Source organism: Canis lupus, unplaced genomic scaffold, assembly GCF_011100685.1.
Source record: "Canis lupus familiaris isolate Mischka breed German Shepherd unplaced genomic scaffold, alternate assembly UU_Cfam_GSD_1.0 chrUn_S1915H2114, whole genome shotgun sequence".
NCBI classification, from domain to species: Eukaryota; Metazoa; Chordata; class Mammalia; order Carnivora; family Canidae; genus Canis; species Canis lupus.
Window position 1 is genome coordinate 10,097 of NW_023330781.1, and position 26,518 is coordinate 36,614.

At 45.9% G+C, this 26,518-nt stretch overlaps 1 long non-coding RNA gene across 1 annotated transcript; it reads left to right on the plus strand.

Annotated features, from left to right (window-relative positions):
- The first annotated feature begins 1,687 nt into the window (after positions 1-1,687).
- On the plus strand, positions 1,688-25,986 carry LOC119878790. Its single transcript, XR_005387140.1, has 4 exons — positions 1,688-1,903; positions 4,617-4,802; positions 24,378-24,420; positions 25,078-25,986. It is a non-coding gene; the product is annotated as an uncharacterized LOC119878790 (long non-coding RNA).
- The last annotated feature ends 532 nt before the right edge of the window (positions 25,987-26,518 follow it).

The window sequence follows — 26,518 nt, forward strand, 5'->3', positions numbered from 1 at the left end:
ATGTAGTCATCAGACATGTGTCTTCACTTGCAGATGGCCTCAAGGGCTCGGTGGGGGCCAAGGGAGGTCTTGGGCAACCTTGCCATCTTCTCATAAGCTGATTCAGACTCCCCACGGTCTGGGAGAGAGACGACCAGAATTCCAGCCCACACCCACTCCCAAGGCTGTGTGTGACCCTGGACAGGTCACTTCACATCTGTGGATCTTTGTTTTCTCAATTGTTGAAAGATGGGCCTGGAGAGGATGGACTCTGAGGCTCCTTCCGGCTCTATCAGTCTTAGGTGACTACTAACAGAAGACTATTAACCTTCAGAAGGCTGTGGAGAGAGTTTGAGAAGGACCCTAGTCAAGTTGCTGTGGGACAGGAGGGAAGTTACTGGGCTCGATGGGTCAGAGAGAGGCTGGGGACAAGGAAACAGATTCTCTGGTTTGTTCTTTTACAACCCTTGGGGACCCCAATGAGCTGGAAGGATGCCAGGCCGCTGAGTTTGGGCTGAACACAGTGCCGGGGTCAGGAGATGGTACCATGAGGTGGGGCAGGGGGATGGTGAAACGGGAAGTAGAAGGCCTTGCAATTCCATTCTTACTTAGCTTTATAGACTGGACAGTGCCTCCTTGGGCAGTGGGTTTCACCCAAACGTACCTACCTAGAAATGTAGATGTGTGAAGACTGTGCGTGCGTCGGGGCTGAGATTTTAAGCAGACTGGCTCTTCCGTTCAGGTCAGACCAAAGATGGGAGTGTACAGAAGAGAAATGGTGACGGATTTCCCTTTCATAACCAACTGAGCGGTTTCCAACAAAGCATTTAGTCTCTCCGAATCTCTGGGGTAGGTGTCCTTCCTGGGGTTGACCTGATCTTATTCTCTGGGTGTATCCAAGTCTTTGGATAGAGAGGCTTCAGCTGGAGCCAGAAATAAGGCACAGATATTGATTTTTTTTTTCTGGATGTGAGATCTTGACCTCGGCTCAGGACCACCCTGAGGTGGCATTGCAGAGTTTCTTCCGTTGCCTATATCCCGGCAGAGCTCTCGGAGTTGCCCTAGAGCTTCAGAAATGAGAAAAGTTCTGTTGGAAAGGTGGAGGCAAGATTGAAATCGGGCTGGCCTGGGTTGGATCAGTGGTGGTTCTGCTAAGAGGAGTCTGGTTTCAAGTCAGCCACGCCCTCCCTTGCTGCCCTGAAGATCTTAATGCACCTTGCACCCTTCCACGTGCTGTTTATAGCAGCCACTGATTCTTCTGACCACATGGATCACCACTGATGACTTCGTTCTCCCCCCTGGTCTTGCTCTACCCATCCTCTGTGCTGCTGTGTGGTCTTTACCACATTTTTCTCCCCCCCAGATGCTCCCGCCTGCGGTGGTGATCTCTTGCACTGACCTGCTTTGGCTGTTACCTTCTGAATCCTTCAGTCTAGCTTTTAATTACATGCTGTTTTGTATTGTTCTCTAATTGTTTTCGCATATACCATTTACCGCCCCACAACCCCTCCAGATTGTGGGGTTCCTGGAGCCAGGGACCAGGGCTTCTGGCCTTCTTGTATCACCCACCGGCCCCAGCCTTACTGGCCTCAGGGAGTCTGAACTTTCATGGTCACAGGCTTTGTACTAGACATGCTCTTCACTGGAGACGGGTGTCCCCACCCCGCCCCCACACACCTCCCCCAGCTCCTGCCTGTGACAAGCCTTCTTCTTTGGCTGGGGCCCTGCAGCTGCCCTAGCATGCCTGCTGCAAATCAGCTTGAAGTAAGCTGTCTGTAAGTGCCCTGGTGAGTCAGTCAGGGCCCCTCCTAGGAGACAAGGAATTCTGAGGTCTTGCAAGCACATGCCTGCCCATCTGTGGAACGATTCCATGGCTAACCCTCCTCTTGCCTCTGGGAACGCTCCTGACTTTTACCTTGCTCAGGTAAGCTTCTTCCCTCCTCCACTGGCTGCCCTGACTTGTCAGGTGTAGATGGCAGGGCAACTCTGAACAGCCAACCGTTGGTAGGGAGAGGCAGGACATCCACTTTCCTGGGCATTGTGGGATTCTGGTGGGTTTACTTTGGTAAACCCAAAAGAAAGAGAAACCACTGAATCATGGCATTTTTGAATGCCCAAAGAGAGCGACATTAGGGTGGAGAAGAAGAGGCCAAGGCTCCGATTTGGCTTGGCCACCAACTAGCTGTGTCATCTTGTATGACTCACCCACTCTCAGCTTCCTTTTCTGTAAGTTGAGGCAGTTGTACTAACGCAGTAGCTTTCAAATTTTTATTCTTTTATTTTCAAAAAGATTTTATTTATTTATTCACGAGAGACACAGAGAGAAAGAGAGGCAGAGACACAGGCAGAGGGAGAAGCAGGCTCCACGCAGGGAGCCCGACGTGGGACTCGATCCCGGGTCCCCAGGATCACGCCCTGGGCCGAAGGCAGGCGCTTAAACCCCCGAGCCACCCGGGCTGCCTGCTTTCAAACTTTTATAAAACGAAGGAACTCTTTTATCAAATGAGATATAATGAAGCATTTCAATTTCCGGAATGGAAGAGCAGGGCCATTCTGGTTGAAGCAGGGGTGCGGAGGGGTTCTTGGTTTCCTCTCGGCTTTTGAAATTATCCTGTGAAATACCTTATCCCAGCTTCCCAGGAACCCAGTGTGAAAAGAACTGCGAAGAATCATCTTTATTAACTGTTTTAGCTCTGACAGTCTCCAGCCCTTCCTTGCTACTCAAAGGTCCTGGGGCCAGCAGTGAGTGAGCACCAGGGAGCTCGTTAGAAAGGCAACATTTCAGGCCCCCTCTTGAGACCTACTGAAGCAGAATCTGCGTCCCCAGATTAACAAGATCCCCAGGTGATTTGTCAAAGCTTGAGAAGCACTGCTCTGTATCAGCGTTCTGTGGCCTGGAGAGCTAGGTGATGTGAGGACCCAACGGGAGATACATCACCTCTTTTGCTGAAGTACGTGGGCCTGGTCGCCTGGGGTTGGAGGTGTGGGCCATAGCTCTTTCTTGCCGCAGTGCATTAGTCATCCCCAGGATGGGGAACCAGCCATGGGAAACCGCAAGGCTTGTTTTCAGGCTTAGCTGAGGAGGCAGGAGAGGGCTACCACTTGGCCTGCACACTGTGTGTCGGGTCATGCTGGAGGCACAGCATTTTGAAGAAGGATTCATGTGGCCAGTTTGGAAGTGCTCATTGCAGATGCTGGCTTAGCATGACTGTAACAGGCATTTCTGCTTCTTAATATCTGTCTTTTGCCCTGTTGAGCAGGACCCCTAATCCCTCTTCAGTACCGGGGGTATGACAAATGGGCTTGGATTTAGAACACCTCTATTTCAGTCATAGCTCCAGCCTTTTGAGAGTCATTCCCTTGGGTCTCTCTGCCTCTCTGGGCCTGTGTGTAACACAGCATGGTCACCGTCACATGGCTGGCAGAATGAACTAAAGCACGTGGAAGCTCTTTCTCTCAATTGTGGAGTGCTAAAAATGAGGGATATTTTTATGGCACTTCTGATTTGTGCAAATATCCAGAGTTTGGCTTCCTCTGGCCCTACCAACAATGCTGTCGCGGAGGCCACTGATACCCTTGGGAGGCTGACGGCTGGTTTCTCATGTCAGCCCTCAACTTTTCCCCCCTCAACTCCTGCGTTTTTCAAAGTCAGGACTTGATGATACAGTATTGTAGGAAATTGAAAAGAAAGGAAAAGTCAATCTAAAACTATTTTTAAGGCACCTGGGTGGCTCAGTGGTTGAGCGTCTGCCTTTGGCTCAGGTCGTGATCCTGGGGTCCTAGGATCGAGTCCCACATTGGGCTCCCTGCATGGAGCCTGCTTCTCCCTCTGCCTGTTGTCTCTGCCATTCTCTCTCTCTCTCTCTTTCTGTGATTCTCATAAATAAATAAATAAATAAATAAATAAATAAATAAATAAATAAAATCTTTAAAAAACCCAAACAAACCTTATTTTTAAATGAAAAGTAAAAACTTTATTAAAAATGCAAAATGAAAAGAAAGAGAAGAAAAATGATGGGACTCTTACCATGCCCCTGTCACCAGTCAGGCCAGGGGGGCTCCTTTCTGGTGTAATTTTTTTTTTTTGAAGATTTTATATACATGTATTTTAATTTGGCCAGAAGTTGGGAAGAGATAGGTCTTGAATGAAATCCTGCAAAGAGATTTGCTATTTTTCTCTTTTATTAGTTAATGTTTTAATGGCCTCTTCTGTAGAAAAACTTCCTGGTAACCTAGAAGCCTATTTTTGCCGTCGGATGTTGCGGGAACATCTCTGTTTCTGGTGCTTTTTATATTGACAGAAAAATTTAAGTGCCATTTAATAACAAGATCTTAAGGATTTTCTTCTGATTTCTCATTTCCTCTCTCCTTTTTGAAAAACTGAAATCTTCCTCAGCCAAGAATAAACACATTTAGCCCCCAAGGGGAGGGGGGACTTGGTGTGACATCTAAGCAGCTGGAACTGAAGTAGGTTTACAGCTTGGCGGGCAGCCTCAGCCACACCCTAACACTGCCATGTGGTGGGGGGGGTGGTGGTGGTGGTGGGGAACACCCCACCCTTCTTTCTTCCTCTTGCTCAGCTCTGCCCCTGCCATTTCATTCCACCCTCCTTTACTAATGGCGTTTTTTTCCAACAGCACCCACCAAAGTTCTCTACCTGTAGGAAACATGCTGTGGGGAACTCCGTGCTGGACGTGGGAAGAACCTCTTTGCTTCTGGTGGTGCTGCTGTGCGAGTGGAGGCAAGGCCAAGAGAGACGGGGAGATATCAAAGCTCTTGGGATGGAGCCAGGTCAACTTCCCTTCAACAAATCAATTTAAAAAGTATTGACTCTGATGCTAACTCCCTACCTTGTGAAATCATTCTGGGGAAGCTGGTTTTGGTGGTGCCATTAAGTGGAGCCCAGGGGATGTTGCTTGTAAAGCCTTCTTTACCATATGCTCTTATGACGCTTGCAAGTTCCCGCCATCACTGGCTTGGCCTGGTAAAATGGAAAGAGAGGCTTTGTGCGGCTGCCTCTGCTCAAGGCCGTTCGTTTGCCTGTTGCTGAAAGGTGCTGATCCCCTGGGCCCAACCAAGGCTGCCTTTTGTGATTTCATGGAGTGTTCATTAATTAAGCATCTTTCTTTGAAATCTAGGCCGGTGATCAATTCCCAAAGCACCAGGGGATATTCATGTGGCGCTTCTTATCTCTTTGGGGGCTGGAAAGATATACGGATCTTCACCAACACTTCCTTTCTTCCCACTTAACAAATTCCCTGAGTGCGTGCCTCTGAAATTCAGTCTTTGTTCTAAGTCTAAGGCCCATTTGCCCAACTTTCTGTTGAACATCCCCACTTGGATATCTCTCATGCAATTCAAACTCCACCTGTCTAAAATTGGATTAATCAGATTTCCCCCAACCTTGTCCCTCAAACCTGTGTCCCCCTCCCTAAATAGTCCCCCGCTGTTTTGTTTTGTTTTGTTTTGTTTTTGTAAATGGTATCAACTTTCACCCAGTTACTCATGCCAGCAATTTAGGAGTCACCTTTGATTCTTTTCTATCCTTTACTCTCCACAACCTCTTCGTCTGCAAATCCCATCAGGTTCAAGACCCTTAACAGGTCTTGAAACCCACCACTTTTGGTCCATCCCCATAGCTACTAGATGGGTGCAGACCACAAATCTCAATTACCTGGATTAGGAGCAAAATGAGAAGGTTTCGCTTTCCCTCTTGCGAGTTCCAAGCACAGGGACATGATAGATGTTGAAGGTGAGTTTGCTAAAGGGAGAAATGGAGAAAGGAAGGAAAGACAAACGAAGCTATTACCAATGACCACCTCTTGGAGAGACCACACCAGACCTAGGAGAGAGATGAGAAGCTCTTCAGATGTTAAGAGCTCTGGCTGGAAGTCTTCATAACATTCCTTTGCTTCAGGGCTCCTTGCCAGTGACTTCCTTATCTAACCTAGATCCCAACAGCTACAGTGTAAGCCCGTCTTCACTGGCTTTGTCATCAAGGAAGTATAACGAATCATATTTCTTCTTTATGTGGCAGAAGCCATAGGGATTCCACAGCCTTTGTCCAAAGTCTGGTGCCCATCCAGGCTGGTGATCTGAATCCATCTGCTGGGAGAAGAGCTGCCCCTGGCTGGCTGTCTCTGCTGAATAATCAGCACAAAACTAAAAATGAATTTGAGGTTTGGGCCCAACTTCCAATGTCTTCTGAGTAGCTAGGGACATACTTCCCTTGTCCCATCTCTTATCTGTGCAGCCCCTGAAGCTTTTGCACTCTTTCTCCCTGCCCCCAAACCAGGAAGAAAAGAGCAATGGGAAAAATGAAGAGCCTCAAAGCCTCACCCATTGCAAAGTGCTTGAATTCTCTCCTCTCTTTGTCTCCAGACCAGGACATGACATGACATGTTTTGCTGATGCTAGATCCTTGAGCTGATGGGAAGGGAAAGGAAGCCAGAGAGAATGCATTGTTTTAAAATCACTTGGTCCCCATTTTTACTCTCTTACCAAGAAAAGGGGGGGGAAAAAGCAAAGAAAAGAGGCGTCCTCAGTTTCACAACCCTGTCTCTCTGTCTGGGCTACCTCCGAAGACTTGGAAGGGGCCAGGTATCTTTGTAGGAGGTTAGCCTTCTGCTGTGAGGGAAAACACTTTCTGCGCTTGTTGGCTGCAGACACCCCTGCATTGCACTAGGAGTAGTTGTGCCAATTTCTGCAGAGGGGAAGCCAGTCGGCCATGGCTCTGCTCTCCTTGGGTGGTGGTGTACGCCATGCCAGTGGTGGTGGTGATGGGGGTGAGGGAAGGGACTGGGGTGTGTGTGTGAGGGAGGTGGGGACAGGAAGGTACTGGGAAGGGGAAGGATAAAGAATAAGCCTCTTTGGAAGGCGGAGTGTTAATGAACCAAATTATTTGCTCAGAGACAAGGCAAATATACAGTTCTGAGCAGGATGATAATTCTCCTGGATTTGGGGAAATTCCTTTGATCTGCAGGAGAATTTCCAGGTACAGTTGAGAATAAGAGACTCGTTTAGCTTCCACTCCTTTAAAACAAAGGGAAAGGACATATAGATTTAGCAACGTGCTTTCCTATATTGTGAACTGTGATAAGAATTTGTCAACATTTTTTATTCATCTAGTGTTTTCAGCCGATTGGCTGAAGTGATTAATTGTGTACTAGTTTTTCTGAATGTCTAGATTTGTAATTAGTTACTCCTGCTAATTTTAAAAAAATGGAGAAAAATTTTGTGTGCCTGCCGAAAAAAAAAGCAGACTTCTATTTCATCCAGAAAATGACTTTCAATAATGTAATATGTTATTGACTAAAACTTAACATAGAGTTATTAATGATTTAAAACTTCAAAGCTTCTGTCTGCAAAGAATTATAGACCCAGAAATTCAAAGCTAAAAGGGACTTTAAAGATCCTCTGTCAGTGGGTCTCAACCAGGGGCACTTGGAAATGCATATGGCTGTTCTAGAATGTCACAGTGACTGAGGACGCAATTGAGTTTACTGTTCTGAAATGATGGATGCTAAGCATTCTACATGCTTCCGCACCACATGTTTTGGTGTAGTTTCACACAGCTGAGAATTTCCCCGTCCAGAGGGGCAATTGTGCCCATGTTTAGGAGATGGAGTCCAGCTCATCATTTGAATTATAAAAACATCGAGGCCTGATATTCCCCAGGTTAATAAGCTGGCAGTGAGTGGGTCTGATTTACATGTCTTTGAAATAATCCAGTTTTTTTTTCTGTTGTCCTCTTATGCCAATTTTAATAGTAGTTGCACAGCTGGTGTGAAGAGACCTTCTCCACCATACAGTGAGAGAACCAATCAAAGCCTGTGCATCTTGGTACCTGGATATCTATTTTTTCCTCCTTGTCTATTTGTGGGGACTGCAAGTCTTGTTTTCCCAACCAACGGAAGGGCTTAATAGTGCAAGAAGAACAGTGAAAATTAAAATGACCAAGAACAGATGAAGCCAGTTGCTTTGAGGAAATTGTGAAGGTAATGGATAAACTAGAGAAGATGGAAGATCAATGGGGGTTTAAATTCACTCTTCATCAGGAAGAGAGAAGTCAAATGAGAAAAGTTGGAATATGTGCATTAGGAGTGGGTAAGAGATATTAATATGCAGTCATTTTGATCAGTTCACGGTGTCCAAGTCCAGGAGCTTACATCCCCATGTATTCAATACACTGGCAGATGAAAATCACAAAACTCTTATTTTCAGCAATCATGAAGAATGGAAAGTTTTCCAGAATACAGGAAATAGGAAAATAGTCTTCTAATTTTCAGAGAGAGCAAAAAGGAAGTTTTAGAAGCCAACTCCAAGAAAACTTGACATCAGATCTGATAAAACTCTTCAGCAGTATGTGAGACTCATGCTTTAGGCATGCTTAGAAAAGATTGAAGTGATGTCTGGCAGCCAGCATGGATACTGCTGCCATAAATGGACCTATTATGGATCAACCACATTGGCAAATCTGGGAAGGTCCACAAACCTAGCATGTCTTGATTTCTGCAACATGTTCGACAAAGTCTTTTGTGATATCTTAGTGGATAAAACTCCAATAGGTGTATTAAGCGATGTTGTAGTTCAGTGGGCTTCCTGTTCTTGAATTAATGCAGTTAAAGAATGTTAATAAATGATAATCTGGAAGGAGAGGTCAGTGAAATTTACCTTCACCTTAACCATGTTGTGTTCTATCACTACTGCATCAATACTCCGAAGGGACACAGTAACAAATAGGATTTTCAATTTCTTTGTATGACAAAGAGTCATATGGAATAACGTTAAAAGTGATCTCAGTAGACTGGAAGTCTGGACCAAATTCAAGAAGATGAGATTTAACACATCTAAAATGTTAATCTGTTGCATTGAAACTCAAAAAATCAATCACACAGGCATTGAAATCAGGAGACCTGGTTTTGCAGATGTTAATACTGAAAGAAAGAGGGCTTTCCAGGGGAAGAACTTTCTATTGGACGATAAGCAGAAGATGAAAATGTAGCAGGATGTGGTTTTCATAAAAGTTAATGAAATCTGAACTGTATCTAAAGAAGCCTGTTGGGTTGATGGAAGACTGGAGAATACATCATATGAGGAATGATTGAAATAACAAAAGACCTTGTAATATCTGGACTAAAGTAGAGGTAACTAAAATGTCAAGGTCGTCTTCTAATACTTGAGGTGTCCTTGTGAGGAAAAGGCGGAGGATTTGCCTTGCAAGAACTTAAGGCAATACAGTGAAGACAACAGGCAGAAGTTACAAGGAGACAGGTTTTAGTTGAGTATAAGGAAAAACTCAGTAATAGTCAAGAAGAAATGGGCTTACACTCGTGATCATAGTCACATGGCTAGTAGGTAGAGGCGACTCAAGTGTCCGTCTACAGATGGATGAATTGACAAACAAAATGGGATATATACATACACTGGAAAATTAGCCTTAAAAAGGAAAGAGATTCTGACACATGCTATAACATGGATGAACCTTGAGGACATCAGGCTTAGGGAAATAAGCCGGTCATGAACGGATCAGTACTGTAGGATTCCACCTATGTGAGGTTCCTAGAGCTGTCAAATTTCATAGAGACGGACAGTACAATGGTGGTTGCCAAGAAATAAGGAGTTGTCATTTAGCGGGGACAGAATTTCAGTTTGGAAAGATGAAAAAGTTCTGGAGATGGGTGGTGGTGATGGTTGCAGAACACTGTAATGTACTTAGTTGCCACAGGACGGTCCACTTAAAAACCGTGAAGAGGGCGATATTTTATACCATTGACGTCCTACTGCAGCTAAAAAAAATTAATAAATCCGGGACTCCATTGCCTCCAGAATCAAACTTAAAAAAAAAAAAACCCACAGAAGAAATGAGCTGCCATGAGAGGTCCTGAGTTTCCCATAACTATAGGTATCCAAGCAGGAGCTGGACAGCCTTATGGTGGCACGTCCTGGAGGGAATTTCAGGATTAGAGGAGACTGTGTCAGTGACTTCAAAACTTCTATAATTGCATGAAAACGGAGGCTTCCTCCATGCTACGGACTGAGCCAGGCAGCATCCTTTCTTGATAGCGTATCATCTACGCAAGAGTGTATTCATATACCATATATCATACAAACATAAGACCATGTTTCATGACAAATACGGGTTGCGATATATATGGTCTAATGAATATTAAAAAAATACATACCCATTTAGCCCCCATCTGGGTCTAATATTGAAACATGGCCATTACGTTAGAAGCTCCTCACTCCTGCCTTGCACCTTTTCCCATCAAGATCCCTTCCTTCCTCCCTGAAATGACCCGTCTCCGGATTTTCGTGATGACCGCTTCCTTGCCTTTTCAGAAATAGCCTTATGATCTATCATGCATCCCTAAACAACATAGTTCGGTTTTGCCTGTTTTGAAAGGCCTGTATATCATATAATATGTTTTCATTTGTTACTTCTCTCTTTAGCTCATTAGGTTTACAAGATTCATTGGCATTGATACATGCATTGAAAGTGTAATTAATTCATTTTCAATAGATCAGAGTGTTCCCTCGTGTATATATGCCACAATTTATTTATTGTTTCTACTGTTGGACGTTTGGATGGTTTCCAGCTTTTGGTTTTTACAGACGCTGCAGCTAGGAACATTCATGGGCATGACCTCTGGTCCTCAGGTACAAGAATTTCTCTAGCGAATGTACCTGGGGGTAGAAATTTGGTGTTGTAGGATACACATTGCTAAATGTTCAAGATAATGCCAACTGCTTTTTTAATGATAGTCTTAATTTACACCGTCGCTATTTTTTCCCCCAGTAATATATTTTTTTATAGTAAAGTACTCTAAATGTCTTTTCTTTTCCTTTGATTTTCTTAATAACATTATCTTTTCTCTAGCCTACTTTATTATGATACCATGACAGCATATAATACCGGTAACATGCAAAATCTGTGTTAACCAATTATTTTTTGTTATTGGTAAGGTATCTGGTCAACAGTAGGCTGTTATCAATGCTTTGGGGGGATCAGAAGTTCTATGCAGATTTTCGATTGTGTTGAGGGGTGGGGGGCAAGTGCCCCTAACCCCCATGTTGTTCAAGGGTCAGCAGTACTTGTCAGATTCAGATTGCACTTTTTACCTGAGAACTAGAGAAGGTGGTGATGTTGGCAGCCTGGCTCTAAGATCTTGCCATAAAGTGGGCAAATGTAGTCGAGTTGCCTTAAGAAGAATGTCGGCTCCAAATCAATGTTAGGTTTTTCTTTTGAATAAAATGGCTTTAATAGAGATGATCCTAAGCACACGAAGGGCAGGAAGTGCTACATATCCTTTGGTTGGCTGGCCCATTCCCACCTGGTCCCTCAGATCTAGGTTGATAGCCCCTGCTCATCAAATCCTGACGACCTTGTGTTCAAAGTGCAGTCTTCAAAGAAAGACATTTCAGAGCGAGATATAATTTACTGAATGGTGTCAATGTTACGGTGTGGTGAGGCTTCCTGAATAGAATTGAAATGAAATGAAGTGGCTTTGAGAGGATGTTGGCCACACAGCATTGTAGCTTTTGGCTCCAGCGCTGACAGCCTGAACTTAAAACTCGGTCTAGCTCAGAGCTCAGCCACTTTCCAGCAACCTGGAGCAGGTTAGTTGATCTCCTTTTTTTTTTTTTTTTTTTTTTTAAGTTGATCTCCTTAAATTTTGTTACCTCACCTGTGAAATGGGTAGAGTGGTAAGACCTACTGCCTGTGCCAGCATGGGGAGAGGTCAGAAGTCATGGGAAGTGCTAAGCTCTGTCCCTGACATGTAGTGTCCCATAAATGTGGCACAAATTATCAGTTTCCCTCCAGAACTACATTGACGATGGCTTCCTGTATAATATAAAGCGTGATTTTGCCCCGGAGAGATGGAGCAGGACTTGACCTCTTCAGGGTTGGGATTTTCTCCCCCCAGCTCCCTACCCTTGGTAATGTTCGGCAGCAAACATTTAGAATAAGCTCTGGTTTTTACTTTTCACCAGACCAGAAGTGACAGCAAAAACAGACATTTTTTTTCCCTCAGAAAAGAAATTAATCTCCTAAACAGGGTGATTTTACCCTTTTCTTTAAATACTTCTAAACTCATGAGAGGGAAGCACAGCACATATTATCCATCAGAATGAAGCATCATCCAGCGCTGCCGAGTTTCATTGACTTTAAGATTGCCCTCTGAGCTATAGGCTTTTTTTTTTTTTTTTCCCAGAGCACAGTTAGCAGGGATATTTTTCTTTAAATGGCCCCATTTCATTTGCATTTTTAAGCTTTCACTGCAGAGAGTAGAAGCAGTGGTAAATGGTTCCAAGGAGGGGACTGTGATTTCTCCAAACTCAGAGCCGCCTGCCAGAAGCTTCTGAAATTGAGTGTCAGTTTCCCTCCGAGTAGAAAGATATTACTTCATATTTGTGCACGCGGTTCGCTGCTCTGCTCTCGGCTTGATGGTCTCATTTAGCCACAGGCATTCTCCAGCAATGATTCGTTCTCCCCAATAAAATTAAATATCACCTTTCTCCTGCCCAGCCCACCCCCACTTTTTTTTTTTATTTTTAATAAGACATTTTCTTGTTTAGACTGAAGCGAGACAAGGTGAGAAGCTGTGAGTTCTTCTCTAATTCCTTTTATTGCTTGCTTGCTTTCTTGTTTTCTTTCTTTCTTTCTTTCTTTCTTTCTTTCTTTCTTTCTTTCTTTCTTTCTTTCTTTCTTTCTTTCTTTTCTTGATGAGGAGAGAACAGCAGGAAGGCAAAAGGAGGAGGAAATCTACCATCAGAAATCCAAGTGGAAAGCTATTCCAAGATCAAAGATCAATCGGAGTTTGTTTAAGATTTAATAGCAAGGCCTTAGAGAGGGGCTGGGATGCTCTACGCTGTTGGAGAGCGAGGGACATAAAGGACCAGCCTTGTCTCCGCGTTGGTTCTTGAGTTCATGCCATGTCCCCCAATGCCCCGCGGTGCCGCACCAGAGTTTGCAGGAAGCTCCCAGGGCCCCTGGGTCCATGGGGTCCTGACACCTGCCAGGCCCTGTCAGGAGGAGGCTGGACCGAGTCCAGGAAGGGATGGGCGAGCAGCTCTTTGTAAGATGAGCCAACAGCAGGGGAAGAGGCTCTGCTGCTTGCAAAGAGAAGGGAGCTTTTGATGACTCCCTGCCTATTGTCAGAGGGGTAAGCCACCATGCTTTCTTCCATTGACAGGCTCCTTGAGCAAAGCAGGTTGAAACACGTATGCTTTCTCTAATCTGGTTTCATACGTAGGCCTTCTTCGCCGTGCTGACGAGCTGTGTGCCTGAGGTTTACGAGTTGGGTGTCTAAACACCAGACTATGATTTCCCCGGACATGGTCCTCTAACAGGGTGGGCAGGTTTCTCGGCCTGCTCAGTGAAGTCCATTTAAGACATACGATTTTGGCTGAGATGTATTCCTGGGAGGTTTACTGGGATGGAGACGGGAGCTCATGTGGTGAGGGATGAGGAAAGAGAAGAGTTGCATGCCTTTTTCCGGGACCTTTAGCCAAGTTCTGGTGAAATCTTGAAGTAGACACAGCGCGTGTTTGGCTTGTGCTCTCACCGCTCCTTCGTGCCCTGGTTGTCGGGGCTCTGCGCCACCCCCACGGTCACTAAGGGTGATGTTGTTGGGAAGGATGTCGGGAGGGTTCTTACCTTGGATAACGGGCAGGTGCCAGGCTGAGGCTCTTCCTACCGAGATCCTGGGATCAGTGGGCCCGAGTGGAGGATAAAGAAGGTGAGAAGTTCAGTCTAATTTGCTTTCTGTGATTCAGGCTCAGAGTGTTTCTTAGGGGTTCCTGAGCTGTCCTGGCAGTCCCTCTGCCTCGGGAACCCAGGGTCCAGCTCGGTGACGTCACCCCCCGACTACCAAGTTGCTCCCAAGAAGTATTAATCAGAAAATTTTGAGGTTTAACATGAGATGCCTCACATCTCAAATATCCGTTTGCCCAAGGGACTTCCAGGCACTTGCTTCCCCTTGTCCTTTACCATTGCCCTGTGCTTCTTCTCCCTGGCCCTGCTCCTACCACAAATTTATGTCTGTTCTCTGGAGTTTCCATGAGCAAGAGATTCAGTCATTATCTCTGACTTCTCACTGACCACTCCCTCCATCTTCTTGTTTGAACCCGCCTCTCCCTTCTCAAGGGGAGCTGCGTGCTCTCCCATTACTCAGGGTCAGCAGCTGGCATTGGCTCTGCTCCCTACTCTGACTCCCCAGAATGACTCATGGAAACCCTTCTGCCCACTTAAGGCTCATGCTCAATGGCATTTCCTGCCCTCTCCTAGAGATCACTAATGAAATGCCTGCAAGGGCCTGCCAGGGCCCTGGGTGAGCACCGAAGGGGGCTCAGGTGAACCAGAGACAGCAAGGTCACAACTGGTCTCAAAGGTCTCAAAGGTCACAATTGCTCCTCTGCTCTGGAGATCATGGTGGAGGGAAATGAGCCCCACATTGCTAGATGTTGATAGTTCTTAGGAGCAGCCTTCCAAAGAATCCAGTGTGTGTGTGTGTGTGTGTTTAATTTATTTATTCATGAGGCACACACACACAGAGAGGCAGAGGGAGAAGTGGGCTCCATGCAGGGCTTGATCCTGGGACCTTGGGGTCATGCCCTAAGCCAAAGGCAGATGCTTAACTGCTGAGCCAACCAGGCGTCCAAAGAATACAGAGTTTTAGATGCACTCTCCTGATATTTAAATGGTGGGAAGTCATTTATCATAAAACAAATAGGCAAAAAAAAAACCCCAACCAGCCAGAGAGAGCCTGGCTCTTGGTCTGATTTGGCCCTTACACCTCTCATTTGTGATGTCTCTGCTGTATTTCTTGATCATCATGTAACAATCTCTTCATCCTCCTCCCTTTCACTAAATGTAGTGGCATGTGGCTCGCAGTCTTTTCCTGCATCTGAACCCCTTGCCTCATGTTGGGTTAGCTCAGGGGTCATGAGGGTGCCTCAGCACCGCTCTGACTTCCTCATTCTGGGGCTTCTCATGGACCGTGACCTTCACTTCTTCTCCGGTTGAGCCCCACACATGCATGGCTCCACCCTGGACCTGGCCATCTTCTAAGTCGTATCCTAATCTCTTTGATCTTTCTGCTTTCACTCCATAGTCTACACTATCTGTATCTCTCAAACTGGGGACTCTCAGGCCCTGGGTCTCCCTTTAGTTGCCTTCTTCATAACTATAAGCCCTTTCCTCACCCCCTGTCCAGCTTCATGTTATTTCAGCCTCTGTCCAGCCAATCTTGTTGTGCCATTGGCTTCCTTTTCTACACGGTTGGTGAAACCCTAACCCTGGCTCTGATGAACTGTCAGCCTTTGTTACCAGTTTTGCTTCCTGTTGTAGAGAAACCCATATCTACGGATGAATTTCACTGCAGCTTCGCAGGTCTGGGATGCTCCTGGATCAACACTGGAGCCCTGTGATGGTTGCATGGTACCTTAGCCCGTTCTCTGTCTAGTTCCCTCCGCTAGCTTTTTCGTGCCTCCTTCGCTCAGATGTTTGACTTTCATAGGTTAAACATATGGCATTGCTTCCTACTTCACAGAGAAAGTAGAAGAAGCCAATGATGGGAACACTCCCTTTCTGCCACTTAACTGTCCCCAAACCTATAAATTAGTGTGACAGTTACCTCCGTGCCTCCCTCCTTGACTCCCACTGTCATGGAAGAGGAGCATCCCCATCTGGGCAGATCCTTCCACTTGTCCTCTGGAGCTCTTCTTCCCAGGTCTTGGTAGCCTGGCTTGATAGATGCTCCCTCTCTCTTCCCTCTACAGTCCACCCCATCCATTTCCGTTTTGGCCTCTCCCTATCAACACCTGAACACATTTACATCTTCCATCCTGAAGATCCAGCTCCTGTCAGGTCCCATGGCACCTTGCAGGGACTGCTTTCTGTTTAAAGAGACATATATATCTGCTGCTCTACTTCTTTCCTCTCCCTTCTCTATTCTACCCACTTTAATCTGGCTTCTGCCCTTATTACTCTACTGAAATTGCTCTCAGCAAGGTCAGCGATGACTGTTTTACTGCTGAATCTATTGGAAATGTTTAGCCATTATTCTTCTGACCTCCCCATCGTAGCTGACACTACGTAGTTGGTCCTTCTCTGCGTGTTGAAGCTTGTTTCCTGGGTCTCTGGGACCACATGCAGCAGTGCAGCAGCTAAATTCCCCCCACTACCTCTTCAGGCTCTTCTATAGGCTGCTCTTCCTCTGCCTATTCTTAAATATCAGAGTGGGTTCTGTCTCAGGTCCTCTTCTGGTCTCATTCATCCATGCTGCTGAGGTTATCTCAACATTCCATGACTTCTCTGGGAGAAATTGAGGCACAGCAGGAGGGGTTGGGTGCAGACTTTGTGATAGGGAATATTGGAAATGAGGTTGGCCAGGCATGATGGTGCCAGAAGTTGAGATTGAAATGCCAGCAAGGAACTTTTTAATTGTTAAAAGTGTCAACAGGTAAACAATCATTGGATCTAGAGCATTAGTAGTGACTTTTTTAGAAGTTAGAACCTTCTAACTTCTAAGTTTTTTAGAACCTTCCCTTGTGTTGTACAATAAAGTATTTTTCTTGTCTTTGTCCTGGGTTCGTGGGGGGTAGAGCTTCTAAACTGTTGGTATTTCCAAAAAGATGGGAATGTCTTTGTTATTCATGGTGGGCCTTTGGGACCTCATTTGAATTTATGATAATGAAATGACTCATAATGAGCCCCTAGATAGTTTCATCATGGGGGATGGCCATACCGGAAAGACTCATTATATGATTAGAGTATTGGAGCTTTGAACTATGTGACTGTGGCCCAGTCTACGGGAATAGAGGGAAAAGAATTTAACCACGTAGCCAATGATTCAATTAATGATGCCTGAATAATGAAACCCCAATGAGAACTCTGACACTGAAGCTTGCTTGAGCTTCTGGGTTGGTGAATGCATCCATGTGCCAGGAGGGTGGTGCATCCTGATTCCACTGGGAGAGGACACAAAAGTGTCACATTCAGGACCCTCCCTGGTTTTGTCCCATGTATGTTTGTTTGGCCAGCCTGGGGATTTATATCCTTTATGACAAAACTCTCATGTAAGTACGGCACTTTCCTGAGTTCTGTGAATCATTCTGAATTAGTGAGCCTGAGGGAGCTATGGGAACCCCTGCGTTTTGGCCAGCTGCTCACAAGTGCAGGTTCCCGAGGACCCCTGAACTTGTGGCCTTTGTCTGGTGACTGTGCCCTTAACTCATGAAGCCTGAGGTAGCTCTGGGTAGTTAGTGTCCGAATCACACTGCACGGTAAGCTCCCCAGGAGAAAGCATGTGGACCCAGTGAAGGAGTGAGTGCCTGCTACTAGAAGAGATCTGGTTATAAAGCACAGAGGAACAGAGAGGACCATGCAATCATAGGACATTATTTAGACTTTATTTAAAAACAGTATCTCTAGGTTTTTTGGGTAGAACAACAGTAAGGAGTCTTTAAAAAAGCAGAAAGATTGTTCCCTTTAAGTCTGGTCATATTTTCTTTTAACAGCCTTTGAGCTTCTGAGTTCTTGAATCTGTCCCTCAAAAATTCTGAAATACTGTATATTTCCCTGTTAAAAAATATGACTTTTTCTTTTGTCCCCTCGAAAAGGCAGAGAGCAGCCCTTGGGGATAATAATGATGCCATTTATGCTGTGCTCTCTTGTAGTTAAAATTGTGTCAGCCATTTTGACCCCTGCTGGGATTTATGGTAGCTTAGATCTCTGTTGGAGAAATGAGTTTTGGGCAGTAGACAGGAGGAAAAAGGTTTCAGGCTTGGAGCATATTATTTTAGTGAAATAGAGAAAAAATTCACTTGAACTTTCTTTTCTCTCTCTCTTTTTTTTAGCTGTAAGATCTGACTGCTCATTTTCTACTTCCTCTGTCCGCACCCTGATTTCACTGGGCTCCCTTGTATGGGACGCTGGGTGGTTCTAGCCTTATCAACAAGCAGAGCTCCCATGATGTGCTGATGGTCACCAGCCCAGCTCCTTACAGACCCTCCCTCTGTTCCTTCCTCCAACTTTTGCCTTGAATCATCCCCATTTTACAGATGAGGACACTTGCTTAAGCAGGGTGCATTGCTTTGTCCACGGCACCTTCGTAGAATGCTACAGTGATTGGAGCCCTGGTCTCCCCAGCTCCACTGTAGAGTACCTCCTAAGGATTCAGCGGGCACTGAACCTAGAGCTGGAGGGAAATTGTAAGTAAGGCCTGTTTTTGTCCCCTCAAGGAGCTTAGAATCGAGTCCGAGGGCCTGAACTTTTTTTTTTTTTTTTTGGTTTTTATTTTTAAAAATTATTATTTATTTATTTTTAAAGGTTTTATTTATTTATTTGAGAGAGGAAGAGAATGAGCAGGGGGAAGGGAAGGGGTAAGAGGAGAGGGGGAAGTAGAGGCCCCGCTGAGCAGGGAGTACAGTGCAACATTGAGGGCTCCATCCCAGGACCCCGGGGATCATGACCTGAGCTAAAGGCAGATGCTTAAGGAAATGAGCCACTCAGGTGCCCCAAGAGAGACCGATCTTTATTTTCTGATCAAGGTGCTAGTTTGGCACAAGAGTTGACTGAATCAAGACTTCTGTTAAATATGTGGCCTGTTATTAAAGCTAAAAAATTGTCACGAAGGTTCCCCAGACTAGCCTGGTTTAAAAATAGCCTGCTTTTACTTCCTTAGCTTTCTAATGATCATTGCACATACTTAAATCTGCACCTTATCTTTCCTTTGTAACCAAGCCAAATCCCACTCTTATTACTCTATGTAGATGGAAGATAATACTGTTTTTAAAATGTCCAGATCAGAGAAGAGAGTAACATTTATTGACATTCACTATATTCAGAGAACCTCATACACTTAAAAATTTTTTGGTACTTTTAGAAATCAAGATGCAGAAACTCTGTTCAGCTTCCCAAAGGTCTCATAGCTTTTAAGGATGAACCCATGATTCAACCTGACTCTAAGGAAATATTGGTCACTCCTCTCAAGGTTCTCTGTTTTGTATCGCCTGGATAGTAATCATATCACATCAGCGACACTTCCAACTTTTGCAAGTGTCTTCTACTGTTATGTTCTTAGTAAATCTAAAAGCCCCAGCTTTATGAGGCAGGGAACAGGGTCCTTACTTGATTGAAGAAAATGAACTGTAGGTACGATGTTTATGGACTGAATTCCTAAGAGAAGAGAGAGAACACAAGTCTCTCCCCCACCAACTTTTAAAAAATATTTTATTTATTTGAGAGAGAGAAAACGAGCAGGGGGAGGGGCAGAATGAGAAATAGACTCCCCACTGAGCAGGGACCTCCCCTCCCACTCCTCCCCCACCCCACACCATGTGGGGCTCAGTCCCAGGACCCTGGGATCATGACCTGAGCTGAAGGCAGATGCTTAACCTACTGAGCCACCCAGGCACCCCATCCCCCACCAACTTTCAAGTGGGCCTCCTTTTTCTTTTTTTTTTTTTTTTTTTTTTTTTTTTTTTTTTTTTTAAATTTTTATTTATTTATGATAGTCACACGGAGAGGGAGAGAGAGAGGCAGAGACATAGGCAGAGGGAGAAGCAGGCTCCATGCACCGGGAGCCCGACGTGGGATTCGATCCTGGGTCTCCAGGATCGCGCCCTGGGCCAAAGACAGGCGCCAAACCGCTGCGCCACCCAGGGATCCCTGGCCTCCTTTTTCAATCAAAAGTTTAAAAAAAAACCCACAACTACCATAAAAACCTACAGGAGCCAATCATGCACTAGGCATATTTGAGTTACTTATTACAATATCCATTCAATTTGAGCGTTATTGTCCTTTGTTTTATTGCTGAGAACTGGGGCTCTCAGAGAGGTTACAGAACGGTCCTGGAGTCATACAGTACTGGCAGGTCTGCTCTTTTCATTCTGGCACATTGTCCTACGTGTCTGACCTTTTTTTACAGGAACTTCCAGTTGAACATGTTACAAAAACTCATCTCGAGAAGAAAAAAAAAATCAAACCCTCTTTTAGGCTCATTGACCTCTCTCACCACCTTCTCACCTCTCATGTGCCCTTTTGTGGGTCAGCCTCGTGACAGATGAGTCTGCTTGGACAGTCCCTTCCTTCCCTTAGCCATCCCCTCTGCCCTGAGTTTGCCACCACCGTGCTTCTTGTTTAGCACCAGGGTGCAGTGGCCCTCAGGTCAACTGCCATGACCACCTTGTCGCTCCCCAACAGCTGGCTTTTTGTTTGTGTTCCCTTGGGTTCTTTCCAGCCTTTGACACTGGCTCCCTGCTTCTGGAAGTTCTGTCCTCCCTGGGTTTCTGGACCACTAATCTCCACTAATCTCATTTTCTCCTGTCCCTCTGACTACACCTTCTCTTTGCAGGTTCTCTTCTTCAGCTCTTAAGTGTTTTGCCCCAGAGCTCTGTTTTCTGCCTTCTATTCATTTGTCCAAAAAATAGTTATTACATGTTGATCATGTGTCGGGTCCCGAGCTTTCCGCTGAGGATTGAGACAAAGGAGCAGTGGCCAAGTGGCCAAGTGGCCTGGGATGGGAGGAAGCCCATCATGCTCTGATCCTGCCCCACTGAGCAGCCGGCCCTCCACTGTCAGCTTGGTGGCTCTGTACACCTGCAGCACTTCCCAGAACTCAAGGAGCTCTCTCTAGCCTCTGGGCTTTTGGGAGGGTAGAATGCTTGCTCTATCTGTCCCTATGTTTGCTTAGCTCTTTCTCTTCTGTCAGGATGTGGTTTGGGCATCCTCTCTTCTGAGAAGTCTTTTCTGGCTTGTCAGAGTGAGCCAGGAGCTGCCTGTGTGCTCAAGTTCATCCCAGAACCTACACACGGAATAATTGTACTTGTCTCATTACTCTGCCCACTTCTTGATAACGGGAGCCAGGTCTTAGGCTCGTTTGTATTCCCAGCACCTAACACAGTCCTTGGTCTGTAGCTCTTTGTGGAGGGAATGAATCAAGCTTGCCAGGACTGGCCCTGCTCCTTTCCAGCCCGGACTCCTATACCCACCCCACCTGCATTGTTCGTTGTGCGTTCATTGTCCACCCTGACTGAGCATGAGATTCACCTGTGGAAAAAAAAAAAAAGAAATGACAGGTCTGGGCCTTATCCCATTTCAATTAAATTTGATTATCTAATGGTGGGACCCAGGCCTCTGCATTATATACCATCCCTGCCACCCCAGGTGATTCTGTTGAGCAAGAAATAAGCACGTGTAGGACGTGTCTTTATACCCTAGGGCCTAGCACAGTGCTTTGCACATAACGGGGATTTGATAAAGATTTCTAGAATAATACAGCGGATCCTCAAAGCCTAGCTTTTGCATACTGGAACCCAAGCCAGCCATTTCCTGTCTCCAAGCACCCACACACGGAAAGCCAGCCTGGGATTCTGGAAACTTTGTTTTGGAAGCTATTTGGCTCCCGAAAGGTATCACTTAGTATTTAGTCCCCTTTTTACAAAATAAATAAAGGTTTCAAAGCTTGAACTGGCTGTTGATTTGTGTAACTAAGTGACACGTCCTTTTTGTTTTAACCTCCAGAAAAACAGTAGTCAGGGAGGTGGGGTTTGGGTGAGAAAGGAGCGCGTGGAAATTACTGGCTTTCATTACATAAGAATTTACGATTTGCCATGGTTTCTGGTAAATGCTGGCAAGTTTATTTGGCCCGAGGCCCTGTTAAAAGCACTGTGCTGCTTCCTTTCTGATGTTGCTGGTCTTCTTGGGCAAGGGCACAAGGTGTAGTCCAGCCTGGCAGGGATGGAGTAGGCTGGGGGGTGGTGCAGGGGAGGGGTGACAGGACCCAGCTTTCTTTGTCCCATTTCCTTTGGTCGTATTTGCACTTAGAAACTCTTCAAAAGCAATTTGAAGTCTCAGTGGTCTCTACCTCTTTGTGACTCAAATCTCTGAGGGCAGATAGTTGGGGGTCCTCCCCTCACTTCCCACTGCCCTTTCCCCTCAAGTTCACAGGACACAGCCTGGATTGGGGGCGCTTAATCACCGTGATTGGCTGACTGCAGCAGTGGCCACACGTGCCAGACTCTCCAAGCAAAAGTTCTCGGGTGTAACCTTCTCTAAGCTTCCCAGAAATGCTGAGAGGGGGTCGGTGTCACCCCCATTTTACAGAGCACAAAACCCGAAGCTCGCAGCAGTTCGGTGACAATATCTGGCTCCCAAGTGGCTGCGCTGCGCTACCACCCCGATCTCCTGACTTCCCAGCTGGGACTCCCTCCAGCACCACGGGGGTGACCTGCTTGGGCTGGAGCAAGGCAGTGGGGTACAGGCTGGTGGGGAGACAATTCTTCTTGGAGTGGCCTGCTGAGGGGGTGCTGGAGCGGGGGTGCCCAGGGCTCCAGGTCTCTAGAAGGGCCGAGGGGTGGGGGGAGCCTGCAGCCCACCCTGGGCCAGAGCCCTGGGAGCAGGGCCGCCTCATTCCCCTTCCATTCCGGGTCCTGGCAGAGACATCTGGAAACTTCTTCCCTCTATTTGGAGTTGGGGGAAAACTCAGAGTAAACAGGCACATAAAACCTACCTGAACTTGTTATTATAACCCCATAAAAGGTTAGGAAACGGTTGACGGATGGGAAGAGAGAAATCAAGCGACCTCTTGGTGTAGTCGGCTTGTTTACCGCCAGCCTCTTATTTATCGGCGCTGTGTCTTCCATTTGTCAGGCTCTAACGATAGCAGCTTTTATGAGTAAGCAATTTTTTAATGAACTCGTTCCAAATGTGTATTCTGTTCTTGGAACTCTCTGTGCTCCGAAGCAGCTTTGTAATTATTGCCTCCGGTGGAATAGCCAGGCTCTATCTGGCTTTTATGTAAGCAATTGCACTTGGTTTGCCTCTTCCTCTTTTAGCTTCAAATAAGGAAGATGAAGGGGATGGAAAAAAATACAATAATGATAGCTTTGGGGAAAGAGTGCTTATTATATGCTAGATATTGTTCTCGACCTCATACATTCATCATTCATCTTTTTGTTTTATCCCAACGTCACTTGGGTCTAAGGCAACTTGTAGTGTCCCATTTTACGGATGAGGCAAGTGGCTCCCGGGCACCGAGCCAAGTGTCTGAAGTCACTCAGGTAGTAAGGGATCAAGAGACAAGATCTGAACACAGGTCTGTCTGCCCCCACAGCCTGTGCTCCAGCCCCCACTGCTGTGGGGGGTGGGCTGCCTAGAGCCGGGGTGGCCAAGGCCAAGCAGGGGCGGGAGGAGGAATTTAGGACACTGATGAATGCTGAGGAGTCCTTTGCCACCTTGGCCCATGCAAGAGATGTCGCAATTCGCTGCTGATGGCTCTGTAATTATGGATAATTTTCTGGTCTTTTGCTTTCATAAAGGGAAATAGAAGAGTTTAGAGAGCTCCCTAAACTTGTTGCTGCCCATAATAATGCTGCCTTCTGTCTTGGCTTATGGCTGCACCATTTTCCCCAAGCTCAGAAAAATTTCATATGGTAAATTTGGCATCTTCTTTATGACACGAATCATTAGCATCTTACTCAGAGCCCTGCCCCTGCCCAACTGGACTGAGGCTCTGACCTGTCCCCTTCCTCTCCATCCCGTGCAGTGCTCCAGGTGGACAGGAGACACGCTGCCCTTCCATCACGCTGCTCAACCCATGGTGGCTGTGGAAGACCAGCCCTGGGTGAGGCTTAGCTCCGAGCTCTCACTCTATGACTTGGGGCCCATCATTTGACCTCTCTGGCATCTGTTTCCTCATCCGTAAAACGGGAATAGTAATAAGACAGATGTTTCTCTCGTAGGGTCGTTGTGAGGATTATATGTAATGATGCATGTCAGTGGCTGGCTCGTACATTTTATCACTTAGTCTCTCAGCTCCTATGTAAGCCCTGCAGTTAAGTGTTGGGAACCACTCTCAAACGGTTCCCAGTATCTTTGCTTTAGTTTAGCAAATGTGTGTAGGGTGCCAGGAGCCAGGCTGTCTCAGGGCCCTGTTTCTCAATGCATCGCTATTTCCAGTATCTCTTTATGTGGTGAAAAGGTATAAAGAGCAAAGTTTGCTTTGGAGAAAGCCCCTCCATCTCCCCACTCCTCATATTGTTCCCATGTTGCACGGACTCCCCTCTCTCAGACCTGCCGACACCTCACTGACACTGGGCTCCCCAAAGCTTCACATTAGAACACACAGGCACCCGGCTCCTTACCTCTTGATTAAGACAGAGCCAGGTGCTTCGCAAGAAAGGGGAAATTTGCTTGGTTCGACCCAGAAGTGGATTTGTTTCCCTCCAATTAGTTGGAAAATCGAACTTGATCTATGAAGAAGGCAGATTTACAGCCTGAGCTGATACATGACTGCCTTAGCTTTGTTGTAATAAAAGATGAAATCACTCCAGTGGGAGGCTTAGGTGGACATCGGGCTGGCTTCCTAATGACTGTTCCCTCTGATTTTCAGAGCCTGAGTAAAGCCGGCCAGGATGATCAAATAGCCCTTCATGGTAGGTGAGGGATAATCTGGGGAGCTGGAGAAGAAGGAGGAGGGAGTGTGTATTTTTGCTTTGCTTTCCATTCAGTGCCTTTTACGGAGATTCGATGGTGCTCCTCCAGATGCAGAAAGGGAACTGTTCTCACTTCCAATTGAAGTCTCTGTGGCCTGCGAGTCCTCAGGCCAGATGGCCGCCAGCATGGCCTTCGCCCCTATAAAGCTTTCCTTTCTGTTTAGCCTCTCTTTAGCCATTGATTGGTTTTTCTCCTGTTTCCCCAGGGCTTGCTGTCTGCTCCAGCTTTTGCTGGCTATCTCTTGCTGTCTATTTATCTATCCTCCTGCTTCCCATCCTCTCCCTCTTGCTTCCTCTCTTTCTCTTCCCTCCTCCCCTCGTTGCCACTCCATCCTATTCTCTGCCTTACTTGCCTCTCTTCTTCACATGATCCGATTTCTTTATGTACTTTTCTCTGGGTGATGCTGCTTTATGATATCGAGCAGGAGCGTTTGATAACATTTGCCTGACTAGGCCTGACATCGGGTGAATGATTCTCCTCTGGCAGCTTTTGATGCCGTCTGTGCATGATTGATGAGAGCTACTCAATTTGCTCTTCAAAGCTGTTGATGGTGAGCTGGGATGCATCTCCTCAGGATTTCACTTTTTCCCCTCCAGAAACAAGACCAACCTAGAAGAGGAAACCATGGCACTTCCCATTTGTTTGTTATTCTAATGGATCCCTTCATGCGCACAAGAGAACGACCCCGATTATACAAACCCACCATTTACAAACTGTCGTTATTCCCAGTGTCTTCCTGTTGGAGGTTTTCAATCCCAAAAGAAGTTCCTTAGGTGAGCTTTAATTTGACTGCAACCACTTTCAGCTCCAAGGAGGACACTTCGATTTGGACACTGGGTAATAAAATAAGAAGATAAATGCTCTTGCTCTTGATACCAGAATCTAAGCCCACTAGGTACTCTGGCAAAAGGATATGGTCAGTGTAAGATGAGAGGAGCTAAAATGGAAAGAACCATCTGCAGCTTCTGGTTCCAAAAACAATGGGTCCGAGTTCTTTATCAGTACCGATCATCCTGGATCCTAAAAGCATTTGAGAAGACGAGACCTGTTTTTTTTCCACCTGGCTCAGGTTTCTCGTAGTGCTGTTTCTATTTTTCAGCCTAAGAAGAGAAGTCTGCACCTGCACCAGAAGGCTTACACATTCGACTGCTTGAAGAAAGAGGGACGAACAAAATAATCTGTAGAAGATCTCTTTCACCCTTAGACCCTCTGATTCTGAAAATCAGATACTTTATGTCTGATAAATATAGTTCACTGGAAAGACTGCTGAATTTCATACTAGAATACCTGAGTTTAAATGCAGATTTGGATTATGAGTTGAATGATCTTCAACAGATTTAATTTTTTTCAGCTTTTTTTAAACAGCTTTACTGAGGAAAATTTACATACCATAAAAGCCAGCCATCGAAAGTATACAGTTCAATGATTTTTAGTAAATTTATAGAGTTGTGCAACCCTCGCCACAATGCAATTGTATAACATTTTAAATAAATCTTTAAACTCCATCCATTTTCTTTCTTCATCTTAAAATTGGACTTACGTGGTGGGGATTGACTGTGAAAATGAGCGTAATCCTTCAATGCGTTGCAATGGGACTTTGTTGGTTCTTCCCTCAAGAGGGAGAATTGATTTCTTCAGCCCTTGCGTCTGGGCTGCCTTGTGACTCGCTTTAACCAACAAAGTGTGGTCAAATGAGTGCATGTCCGTGCTGAGCCTAGAGCTCTAAAGCACTTGCAAGCTTCTGCCCTCTTGGAATCCTACTATGTCCACCCCGAACGTAAGGTTGGGGAAGCCCGCTGGAGAGTGAAAATTCATGTGGGGAGAGGCCCCAATCATTCTTGTCACCCAGGCTTATGTCATCTTAGATCAGCTTCCCCCAGCTGCCCTCCAGGGAACCACAGGTGCATGAATGTGCTTCCCTGAGATGGGTGGAGCCCAGGCTAGATCAGCAGCATTGGCTGACCAACGTGGAGACCCACGCAAGATAAGACAGTCTTGCTTTAAACTACTAGACTTTTAGGGTGGTTTGTAAAACAT